Genomic DNA, 13,056 nt, shown 5'->3' with positions numbered 1-13,056 from the left:
AACCACCCTTTTATGATGTTCATTCTGCTCCTATGCTTTTTCAGCTTTCTCTTTACTCCGTTCTAAATGCACTCAATCAATGGATTCTTCCTTCTATACCCTCAAGACCTCAGTCCCATATTTTAATTTCTTAATAACTTTCTAAAATAATTAAGTTAAAAAAAGAAAAACAGAAAGAAATTAACTTTTTTATGGTTCACATAAATTTTTTTTTTTTTTTTTTGGTGAGGAAGATTGGCCCTGAGCTAACATCTATTGCCAATCTTCCTTCTTTTGCTTGAGGAAGACTGTCACTGAGCTAACATCTGTGCCAATCTTCCTCTACTTTATGTGAGATGCCACCACAGCATGACTTGATGAGCAGTGCTAGGTCCGCACTCGGGAACTGAACCTGAGAATCCCAGGCCACCAAAGCAGAGCACACGAACTTAACCACTATGCCACCAGGCTGGCCTCTGATTCACATAATTTTGATCTTGCCTCTGTGACACCTCACCCACTCCCTTCTAGTAACAGTACCTTGATTTTCCATTGGGGAAGCAGCATGCCCAGGTCTCACTTTATGTTGTTATACAGGCTGTGTATTAGTAAGAAAATCATAACCTTGGTCTTTATAAAGCTTAATAGGATTTCTAATCCTCTAATTTACTATAGAAGAAAAACTTCATTCACTTCCCAACTATACTGGTTGCCCAGGCATTAACACCTCCTCCAACTCATTCAGATATTCCTCCCAAACTATACACATTAGCCTCTTAAAGAAAATCTTTGAAATAACTACTTACATTCAGACACTTTCAAATGTATACCAAATCTCATGCTTTAAAAAAAGATAAAACAAAGGCAAATACATCCACAAGTGTAGTGATTATTAAGGTCTGGCAACTGCAAAGTTATAGTCAGAAATTAGTAACTTATTTAAAAAAAGAAAAAAGTACACTTCATAATGCTTAAATTATGCCAATCTACTTCAAATTAACATTGTGATAAGAAGAGTCATTGTAGGAAAAGGACTTGAATAGACATTTTTCCAAAGAAGATATACAGATGGTCAGAGGCGTATGAAAAGATGCTCAACATCATTAATCATCAGGGAAATGCAAATCAAAAGCACAATGAGATACCACTTCACGCCACTAGGATGGCTACTGTAAAAACCACCACCACCCAGAAATAACAAGTGTTGGTGAGGATGTGGAGAAAGCGGAATTCTTGTGCATTGCTGGTGAGAATGTAAAATGGTGCAGCCACTGGAGAAAACAGTGTGGTGTTTTTTCAAAACATTAAACATAAATTACCATATAATCCAGCAATTCCACTTCTGAGTATACATCCAAAAGAACTGAAAGCAGGGACTCCCAGCAGATCTGTCACCCATGCTGACAGCGGCATTATTCCCAATAGCCAAAAGGTAGAAGCAACCCGAATGTCCACAGGTGGATGAATCGCTAAACAAAATGCGGTGTATACTTAGAACAAAATATTATATGGTGTATATTACCACAATAAAGAGTCGCTGGAAAATACAATTTAAATCACCTAATAAATGTCTACTCAAATACCAAAAGTGTCACGAAAATCCTTATATAGCTTCTACATATCCTCTTTCAAAGTAAATGTTAAAAGGTAAATAAACAGTCAAACTTTTAGAAAACCACAAAGTGACACGTAGGTCCACACAAATGATGAACTACTAATACTAATCTCTCAGATCTTTCTGTCCTCTACTGGAAAAAAGAAAACACTTCACGATTCTTAACTTTTATCCAAATTTAAATTATTTTACAAAACATTAAAAACCTAATAATGCAAATTAAAACCAAAACAAGATATCACTATATGCCAACTACAATAGATAAAGTTATATAAAAAGAAAACAAAGACAATGCAAAGTGCTGACAAGGATACCAACAAGTGCAGCACTCATACAGAGCTAGTGGGAATGCTACATGCCACAGCCAGTTCAGCAGTTTCTTAGAAACACGTATTTTCTGTAGACTATATTCTGCGCCATGAACCAAATATCAATAAATTTAAAAGGGCTGAAATCATACAAAGTCTGCTATATGCAGTATGACTATTAAGCTAAATTTTAAATTAATAAAAAGATATCCTGAAAGCCCCAAATTTGTTGTTGGAATCTAAACAACACACTTTTAAATAACTCAGAGATCAAAGAAGAGATAAAACAAGAAATGTGAACTGAATGAAAACGAAAACGTGACATCTCAAAACTTGTGGGATGCAGCTGAAGTGGTGCTTAGAGAAAATTTATGGCCATGTTAGAAAAGAAAAAAGGTCTCAAATCAGTGATGTAAACTTCCACTCTAAGAAATTAAATAAAGACCAAATTAAACCCAAAGCAAGCAGAAAAAGGACGTGATAAAGATCAGAGCAGAAATCAATGAAAGAGCAAACAGAACAACGTTGGAGGAAATCAACGAAACCAGAAACTGGTTCTTCGAGAAGACCAGTAATACTGATAACTCTCCAACCAAAATGATCAGAAACCTAGGAGAAAAGACACAAATTACCAGTATCAGAAATGAGACAAGGGACTAACTTCAGATCCTAACGACGTCAAACAGAAGACACGATGATACTCTGAACAACTTTATTCCAATAAATCCAACAACTTAGATGAACTGGACAAATTACTTGAAAGACAAATACCCAAAGCTTGCTTAAGAATAAACAGACAACCTAAATAGCCCTGTGTCTAATAAATAAATTGAAGCTGTCTCTAAAAATCTTCCCACAAAGAACAGTCCTGGCCCAGATGGCTTCACTGGTGAATTTCACCAACAATGTGAGGAAGATAATACAAATTCCACATAAACCTCTTAAAGAAAACTGAAAGATGGAAAATATCCCAACTCATTCTATGAGGTCAGCATTATCACCATACCAAAACCAAAGACATTGTAAGAAAAAAAAAACACAGATCAATATTTTTCATGAACACAGACACAAACACATCTCCAACAAAGAACTCATATCTAGAATATACAAAGAACTGCACAAGTCAATAAGAATAAGATAAATAACCCAATGAAAATGGGCAAAGAATTTAAACAGACATCCAAAAAAGACTGACAAGCCCATGAAAAGATACCCAACATCTTTATTCATTAGGGAAATGCAAATTAAAAAACATAAATAATACCACACAACTTACAGAATGTGACCCAGGGATTCTACTCCTTGATATTTACCCCAGAGGAAGGAAATCATACGTCCACACAACGACCGGTATGTGAATGTTCGCAGCAGCTTTATTGCTAACAGCTCCAAACTGGAAACAACCCAAAGTCCATGAACAGGTGAGGAGATAAACGAACTGTGGCATATCCACACAATGGGATACCACTCAGCAATAAAAAGGAATGAACTACTGACACACCCAAGAAACTGGAGGAATTTCAGAACAGTTTTGCTGAGCGAAAAACTATAGACAAGAAAGACAGCATACCATATGATTCCATCTGCATAAGATTCTAGAAAATACAAACTAATCCATAGTGACAGAAAGCAAATCAATAGTCACCAGGAATCACAAAGGGACTCAAGAAAATGATGGGGGGGGAATAAATATGTTCATTACTGTGATAATGGTGATGGTTTCACAGGTACATACATATGTCAAAACTCCTCAAATTGCACATTTAACTTATGTGCAGTTTATTATACAACAATTATACCTCAATAAAGCTGTTAAACAAAACCCAAATAATGCAAATTAAAGGCTCCATATATCACTACCTCCTGCTAGGATGGCTTTAAATATATACATACACAGGCGTATGATATTTCATATGGTAAGGATACCAGCAGCTGAAACTCTCATTCATGGCTGGCGGGAATGCAGAATGGTACAGCCACTTTGGAAAACATTTTGACAGTTTCTTATAAAGGTAAACATACATTTACCATATGATCCAGCAATTCCTCTTCTAGGTATTCACCCAAGAGAAAAGAAAACATAAGTCCATGCAAAGGCCTCACATGAACATTCATAAAAGCTTCATTCATAACAACTAGAAATTGGAAGCAACCCAAAGGCCTATCAACTGGTGAATGCCTAAACAAACTGTGGTACACCCATCTGTAAAACAGGAAACAATACAAACCTCAAAAGATCCATATGAGAACAGAAAGGGAAAAGGTGAAAAAATACTTAGTAAAACTATAAAGCATGACAGAGAGCATCACATTCATCACTGCTTACTATGGACGCGAAGCTGTGACAGAAGAGCACTCACAAACCACGCAGCATGCAGCCTGCTGTCTGGCTTGTTTCACTAACAGTAAAGCTTTCGAGATTCATCCATGTTGTTTTACGTATCTGGAATTAATTCTTTTTTATTGTTGAGTGTTAGTGCAGTTTAGTGTATGTATGTTACACCTCAATAAAACTGATTTTTTAAACAAACCAATAATATATACCAAAATACAGGTAATTTCCAAAAAACTTTTAAAGATATCACTCTAACTTCAAAATATATTCTATTTTCTCCTGTTGTAAAGGAAAACAGCACAGAACTCAGGGTCAGAGGCCTCAAATTTAAGTCTAAGATTTGCTGTTTATCAGCTCTCAGACCCTGAGCACCTTAACTTATTTGTAAAACAAAGGAAACAACACAAACCTGAAAAGATCCTTGAGAGAATGCAAAGAGAAAAGAACCAGGCACGATAAAGACTATCCACGCTAACCACTGCTTCTCAGAGAAGCAAAGGTTAGAGTAGAAAAACACTCACCAATGAACTGATGGCTTATAAAATCGGTCCCTCCTCAGAAGTCCCCGTCTCTGCCTCTTGCTACCTACGGGACCTAAGACGAGTCACGTAACCTCTCTGAGCCTCCGTTGTTTCCATGTGTGAAACAGAGATTTTTACAGTACATACCACATATTGGAAGAATTAAATGAGTAAATATGTGTAAAGCATGTGGTACAATGCCTGGCACATTAGGTAAGTGCTTTATAAATTGTAGCCCTAATTACGAAAATACAACTATCATCACCCTCTCAGACCTAATCCTAGCCTCCGCCCCACTCCCCGAGCTGCAGCGGTGCAGGCAGGGTCAGTGATCTGGATCTGGACTCACCCGGACAGCTTCATGGAAAAAACAACAGACTTTTTACTTTAGAGGAGTTTTAGATTTACAGAATTATTGCAAAGATAGTGCAGAGAATTCCCCACACACCTTGTACACCATTTCCCCTAATATCAACATCTTACATTATTATAGTACATTTGTCATATTCAATGAGCCAATACTAGTGATAATGTCCATACTGTATTCAGATTTCCTGAGTTTTTCCTAACAAATTTTTCTCTTCTAGGATCCCATCCACAATACCACATATAAACTTTGTAGTTCTATCCTGCAGCTTTTAAAACACAAGTTACTGAAACCTCAGATATTCTAATGAGAGGAGGTATGAGGTGGGGCCCAAAATTAACATTTCTAACAAGTTCCAAAGGTTGCTGATAGGTCCAATCTAAAAATTCACTTAGAATAGCACTGATCTAGGGCCTAGACTCCAGATCTGTGCTTTTCAATACAGGAGCCACTAGCCAGATGTGACTAAACTCAACTCAGATGTGCTGTAAGTGCAAAGCACACACGCGATTTCAAAGACTTAGTCTGCAAAAAAGAATGTAAAATATCTCATTAATAATTTCATATTGATTATATGGTAAAATGATAAAAACATTTATTTCACTTGGGTTCTTTTAACTTATCATGGGACTACTTAAAAAAAAAAATCTTTAAAATTACACAGGTGAGGGGCCAGCCCTGTGGTGTGGTAGTTAAGTTCACATGCTCTGCTTCAGCAGACCAGGATTTGCCAGTTCAGACCCTGGGCACGGACCTAGCACTGCTTAACAAGCCATGTCGTGGCAGGCATCCCACATATAAAATAAAGCAATATGGGCACAGGTGCTAGCTCAGGGCCAATCTTCCTCAGAAAAAAAACTAAAAAAGAAAATTACACAGGTGACTGGCATTGTATTTCTATTGGACAGCAGTGTTCTGGGCACAAGAGCAGCGTCAGCATCACCTGGGGTCTGTGAGAAGTTCAGGTGATTCCCAGGCACATTTAAGTTTGAGAAGCACTAGATTACCAAGAGGGGAGGGGTGCTTAGAGCCGGCAGCATTTGGCAGTTCCGTTCAAATAAAAAGCTAATCAACTACAGACTGAAACTGCAGGATATGTATTAAGTCAATAAAAGTAATACGGCAATGGCTGAATCACAGCGAAGCCATCCACAAATGAGGATGTGGCACAATCAGACTAGTTAACAACTCAAGCAAAGAAAAACCACAAAGATAGTGAGTGGCCCAATGGGTTCTTCCAGAGAGGATGATTTGAAAAGCATGATTTGAAGTACAATGATGCTATGTGGTACCATCATACCTTTTCACATCTGATTCACTGTACAAAACAGTACATTTTACATTACAAATCGTTAAATATAAATGTTTAATTGTTAAATATAAAGTTTGTTAAATATAAAATAAAAGTTTAATTTCACTTTTCTTTCCCACTATTTACTACAAAATTGTAATGCCCGTTTTAGGTAGATTTACCTTAAGCTCCTTTTTCCTACTACCAATTTTCTCAGACAGGCAAAATATTAGCACTACCATTTAATAATTCCACACTACACCACATTCACTGTTTTATTTTAGTCAATTTAAAAATCTTATTACCTTTTTATTCTCAGAAATGTCAACTGCATAACTTGAAGTACTTAAATTTGTAAAGCCCATTTTCTATCGGCCTATTAAAAAAAGCACTCAACAGATACTGTCTAATTAATGAAAAAAAGCCAAAGATTACCTCCAAATAATACATTGTTTTTCTACAGCATTTACATAGTTTCACTTGTGTCTCACAGCAACTGGACTGGTAAGTAAAAAAAAAACCTAAAGATACATAAAATATTGACTATATACAGGCAACTAATCTATACAGACGACACTAAGAATCAATGGGTTAGCAATCTTCTCCAACTTCCATGGTTGATAAAGTAGTATAAACAAAACTCTATCAACAAATATGGGGACACACACACACACAATCTGTTACACTACGCCTTACATATTTAATTTATTTGTCCCCACAGAGAAACACCTCCAGAGCAGCAGACCTACATGCAGGCACCGGTCACGCACGTACGCAGCTTTGCACGGCCGGGGTCAAATCTTCAGAGCCTGCTCTCAGGCACTGCTCTGGGCTCCCAAATCCCTGCTCTGACACGTTTCCAAGTCATTTTTAAAACGACGAGGACAGGAGAAATACTGGCACAGTAGACCAGAACCAGTATAGAAAGACGAGCCATTCTGTAACACACCCTGCTATAGGATGAGGTAAGGACCACTGGACATGGACAAATACATCTCTAGGCCACTGTTTCCCAACTTTTAAGGATGAAAGAGGCGTGGCTAGGGACTAGATACTTTTTAACAACCTGTCACTGTAACATTCAGAGTCGTCCAAGGTCTGAACTTCAGAAGTGAGGGGAGGAATCCGAACCAGAACCGGAGTGACTCCTCATTCAATGCTCCTTCCTCCACATTACTTCCCCTTAGGAATATGTGCGTGAATGGTCAATAAAATCCACGTCCATATGTCATAAGTGACCATAAAGCACTAGGAGTGTTAACAGCCTTCACCCGTGACAAACGCTGCACTTGGAATGACATTAGAACTTGGATAAAGGTATGCTTCAAACATTTTGCAAACGCATTTAAAGCTGCTGCGCAGTCAGAAGGAAAACATCACAGGCCTCTGAAACTGAAGGCCGTGTTTTTATCTCCAACGACGGCCCCGCGGACACGCTGCTCAGAGGGTCTGCAGTAACTTCAGAGACAACATCCAAAGGACGGCCATTCCTGGAAAACAACTTCCCTGAGACGGGAGGAGGCCAGTACGCCCGTAAAGAGGTTTTTTTAAATTCAAGGACTTTGAGGAGGTTCCTCCCAGAGGAGCTGGAGACCAGCGAGTGGGGGAAGCGGGGGGGGGGCGTACCTCGAACGACTGCAGAGACGAAAGTCCCAGTTTAAGGTCAACAGTCCCGAGGGGAGGCCCCGGTGGGCTCGCACGGTGGGCGGCGGTCTGCACGCCCTACAGCAGTTCGGAGCGGGCACACGCAGCGGCAGACCAGGGAGGAGGGCGGCACCGGCCAGCCTTTTACACACGCACACACACACACTTGCACACGCACCCCGACACCCTCCTCCCCGGGGGCGGGGCGGGCAGGCGCTGCCCTCACACAGGAAGTCAGGAACCCGGGGGGCAGAGGGGCCACCACTTCGAGCCATTTAACCCTCGCGCCCACGCCGGCCAAGGGGCTGCCCGGCCCCGCTTCCCCGCGTCCCCCGCGCCCCCGCCCTCCGGCGCCCCGGCCTCACCTCGCGCCCCCTCGGCGCCGGCGCCTCCCGCACACGCCCCCCCAGCCCGGCGCCTCGGCGGGCAGCCCCGGCCCCGGAGCGCCTTTGTGCGGCGCCTCGCCAACCTGCCCTCCGTCCGCCGGGCCCCGCGCCCGCGCCCTTACCGAGGGCCCGCGGCCTCGCGGGGCTGCGCCCTCCTCCCCTAGCAGGCGGCTGCGAAGCGACCGCAAGGCGCTCACACGGCGGCGGCCGCGGTCGGCCGTCCCCGCAGGCTGGCTCCGCGCGAGGCTAAGTGCCAGGGCACGTCGGAGCGCGCCGGCGCGGGGGCGGGGCGGGCGGCGGACCACGTGACGGCGGGGGCGGGGCCGCTGCTCACGTGACGGCGGGGCAGGGCGGCGGGTCACGTGACGACCCGGAGGGCGCGGGGTGAGTCGGCGGCGGCGGGTCAGCGAGAAGGAGGGGGCGGTCGGGGCGGGGCCGCGGGACTCGGCGCGCGGTGGAGCTGCCGGCCAAGTGGGCGTCAGCAGTCTGTAAACACGAAGCGGGGGACGTTGAGGAAGCGCTCGTGGGGAAAACGCGCGAAGGGCGGGCGGGAAACGGCCGGTGCACGAGGGTGGCAGGAATGGAGGCCAGGGAAAGAGAGCGGGGCGTGGAGTCCGGCCCGCTCCTTCCTCGGCCCACTGGCAACTGGGAGCCGCTGCCGGGCGTCTGTCAGTCGTTCACAGGCCGAATGTCCCGCGGGAGACGGGGAAAAGTGCCACGCGCTCCGTCAGGGGGACAAAAGGTAGCTCTGGAGACCCTGAGTCCATGATCGGGTCCATGTGGAGCTGCCCTTCGCCGGGGCCGCCAGGGCGGACTGCTGGACCAGCTGTGCACATTCGGGGCTGAGGCGGCCCCTGGGGACCCGGGAGCGGCCGCTCGCCCGTCACGCGGCTCCAGAGCGGCAGCATGGCGGCTCAGCCGTCCGCGAGGCCTGCTGTGTGCAAGCCCCGTGGGGGCCCCAGTGTCGTTGCCAGAGTCATCCCCGTGTGCAGCGTTTGCAGTGTGGTAGTACGCAATCCGGAAGTCAGAAGCGTTAAAGGTTTTTCATAGCGATCCTGTGACAGAAGGAGTTTGCTGGACTAGGAATCTAGGAGACCTGGCTTCTGCTGTTGTCACTTCACCCTTCTCGACCTCGGCTGTCAACGGAGCTTATTGACTGAACTCAAAGGCTCCTTCTTCTACCTCTAGAATTCAAAGACTGTGAGAAAAATAACTGATAGGACTTCAGAAACTGCTCATTCAGTAACCACTTGTTGATTGTGCCTTTTATGGTGCCGGGATGAAATTTGAATAATACCAGACAAAAAAGAAAGCCAGGATATGATTCTAGAGCCACTCTCTGGAATTGACTGTTTTCAGTTCTTCACCTGGTACTGGAAGATGCCATTGTGTCTGGCTTCCTTATCACAAGCTGAATTCCCAGTTCTGTAAAGGCTGTGAAAACCCACTGGGATATTAACAAGACTTTAATAGCTGCAGTTTACCACCTTATAAAATTAAATTAAATGTAACGAGGGGGCTAAAGTTTCAAGATATTCTCCTTGGAGAAAGTAAAGAAACTTAAAATGAACCTGAGACCATACTGTATCTATTGTTGCACTTGCTACCAACCTTTCTTTGGTATGGATGGTCTTTTCTGTCTCCCTCGGTTTCTAACATATTTTCCATGCGCTTGCTTGTTCAGCATGCAGAGTATTGCTGCTGCATGCTTGTGAAACTATTTTCCATTGAATCCCTTTCTAGAACCAAAACAAGGACAGAGTGCAGAAAGGAAACCTGTGCCCTGATGGAATGTGCTGATAACCCTATCTTCCCTACTCCCCAAACCTGATTTGGGCACCCTTGGTTTCAGCAAGAGAGAGCTAAACAGTTTGTATGTACTTGCTGATCTGCCTGTAACTCCACTTCCTATTCACAACCTAATCTCAGATGATACCACAATGCCCACAGTATGCCGATCTCTTCCAACAGCAGATGGAATCAGATAAAAAGAGCTCTCGCCCAAGTGTGTTGTTTTAAAACCTGATGGAGAGCTAGGAAATCATATGCAACATTGACTGTAGTTAGTTTTTAAATAACACTGGTAGCATATGTCTGGCGCCTGTGCTCAGGATCTCAACAGATCATTTTCAGGATATTGACATTTAACTGAGTTCTTATGAAGTAGCATAGAGTTCCAAAATCTAGAATTTAAATGTAAGTTCCACAAAGGCAGAGATTTGAGTTTGATTTATATAAATATATATCCCAAGTGCTTAAAAGCACTTGGCATGTGGTAGGTGCACAATAAATTTCTACTGAATGTATTTTTGAGTAATAATGTGTATGCAAATTGCTGAATAAACTTGTCCTGCTTTTTTCCTAATTCCTTAATAGGTAACCCACTTTTCATTGTGCATTTCTAAGTGAAAAGGCATAAATTTACATCTGGTATCACTGCTATGGCTAGGCTATAGAGAAACAGGAATTTGGCAATATCTATCAAAATTACAAATGCATTCCTACACTGAACCTGCAATTTCATTTCTAGGGATTTATCCCAGGATGTATTTCCACATGTGAGAAAGGATAAGATATTTCCTATTGTATTGCCGAGAATAGCAAATGATGGGGAATAACCTAAATATCCACCAACACGACACTAGTTAAATTATGATATCCATACGTTTGAACACTGTCTAGCTGTTAAAAAAAAGACAAAGTTCTTTACATTTTAATATTAAGATCTCTGAGATTTTTTTGTTGAAGAAAGCAGGAAAATGATGCAGAATAATGTATTGGCTTGTATATGCATTAAACTAGGATAGACTGTTGAGGTATGAGATATCAGTGGGTGGAGGACATAGGAAAGACCTTTCACTGTATTCGTATCTGAACTTTCTGATATTTAAACCATGAGAATGATTTCCCTACTCAAAAAGCTAAAATTTTTACTATAAAATTTTTCTGGTATCTTTATTTTGTTATTAAAACATTCAGGTTCTATCTATTTTATCAAAATTTACCTGATTAAAATATCAGGTACACTAGTACACATACAAGGTAAACTTTTTTGAAATTCAGAGTTGTTTTCATTAAGTTCAAGTTGAACACTGTCTACTCCTTACTGTAATAATTTCAGATCCAGGTACTACATGTAGTTGGAGGCTTAGTATACATCGTGTCAAATATATGTAAATTTTCAAAAGTGTTTTTCTTGAAGTAGAGCTTTACTTGAGCAAGTTTTAACGACTTGGATCCTCTGTTTTAAGCATAAAATTAGAATTTTTTTGGACTATTTGTTCATCTCCTAATAAGGTCAAGAAAAATATATTTGAGAACAAAACTGAAGGCATGTGTTTGTGTGTGTCTCTGTTCACTCGCCCACTTTGTAATGTCAGCTGCCTCCTGTTTCCATGGGTTACGCAGATGCCCTGGAAATTATTTTGCCTAATATGTTTCGGTATTTTATTATATCTATTTGTGAGCTTAATTTCCAGAAATCTCAAAGGGAGTTATAATCATAGACTACAATAACATTCAGATTTCCATAACATCGTCTCTTTAAGGATTTTAAGAGCTTTATTAATATTTTTTGTGAAATCTCACCATTTTCACTATATAAATTTACATCTTCAGTTTTCTTGCACTATTATTAAAGACAAGTGCAGGCATAAGTAGTTAGTATTAAAGAGCAAATTGCCACCTGGAGCTTTTTTCCAAAATTATATAGCCAGGGCTGCCTAACACCAGAAAATTAGTAATTGGCTTTAAAATTTTAACTATGTGATCAGCCAATCAATAATTTAGATATATTTTAACTGATAATTTGTTCTGCGTATATCCTGTAAATATGCATTCATTTCAATTTTATACTTAACTTAGATATAGACACTAAGGAAATGACCCTAAAAGTAATAAAAATTACACTACATGAAAAACCTTTAGTATTTGTCGCAATTAGTCAGTAGTGCAATGTTTTGATGTGAAATATGGCTAAGATAGAAATGATATTTCTTGATTTAAAAATAAAGATACTTCCCTAACTTCGGGAACAAGGCAAGGATATCTGCTTTCACTACTTCTAATCAACATTGTACTGGTGGTTCTAGCAAGTATCTGGCAATAAGTAAATTTGTAGATAAAACTTTATGTAAATTTATGTAATTTAGCACAGTAGATAAAACATCCAAACAAATCACATCACTAAAATCCATATGATTGGTATGTCAGGGTGGGTGGGAGGATTAAAGGAGTTAAGAGCACTGAGCCCAAATTTGGCATTTGGAGGAGGTCAGTAAATGATGAAGTTCTGTAGAGTTTCTTCAACTCTTAGTAGAAGTAATTTGTTATAAAGTAATGGAAGATAGACCCTTACAGACTTAGGCAGGTAGAAGATGAAAATGTACCTCTTTCTTGGTTTGGGTTCCTCCAGAAGCTGACCTTGAGGCAAGGATTAAAGCGCAAAAAGTTTATTTGGCAGGTGATGGGAGCACCAGTAATGGCAGTAAGGAAGTGAGATAGGGAAGAAGGCAATCAACAAAGAGTGCTTAATCAAGCCACTGTGCGCAGTTGGAGGTTAATCCCACTGGAGCAATTCTGGGAGCAGAGGGAGAGTAACCTCTCTTCTA

General features: G+C 41.4%; 1 protein-coding gene across 16 annotated transcripts in view; it reads right to left on the bottom strand.

Moving 5' to 3' along the window:
• ARHGAP12 (Rho GTPase activating protein 12) overlaps positions 1-8,759 on the bottom strand; it is a 118,194-nt gene extending 109,435 nt beyond the window's left edge. For 4 of the 16 annotated variants that reach the window (XM_044761914.2, XM_044761916.2, XM_044761919.2 and 1 more), the window contains exon 1: positions 8,569-8,711. The gene's annotated coding sequence lies outside the window, so the exon portion shown is untranslated. Of the gene's footprint in view, positions 1-8,042; positions 8,402-8,568 lie in introns of those variants that run through there. The other 12 variants (XM_044761917.2, XM_070501329.1, XM_044761921.2 and 9 more) reach the window with 10 other exon arrangements.
• Between the last annotated feature and the right edge of the window lie 4,297 nt (positions 8,760-13,056).

This window comes from Equus asinus, chromosome 29 (assembly GCF_041296235.1).
Source record: "Equus asinus isolate D_3611 breed Donkey chromosome 29, EquAss-T2T_v2, whole genome shotgun sequence".
NCBI classification, from domain to species: domain Eukaryota; kingdom Metazoa; phylum Chordata; class Mammalia; order Perissodactyla; family Equidae; genus Equus; species Equus asinus.
Note: the sequence above shows the minus strand (reverse complement) of the source record. Positions and strands in the feature narration are given on the sequence as shown.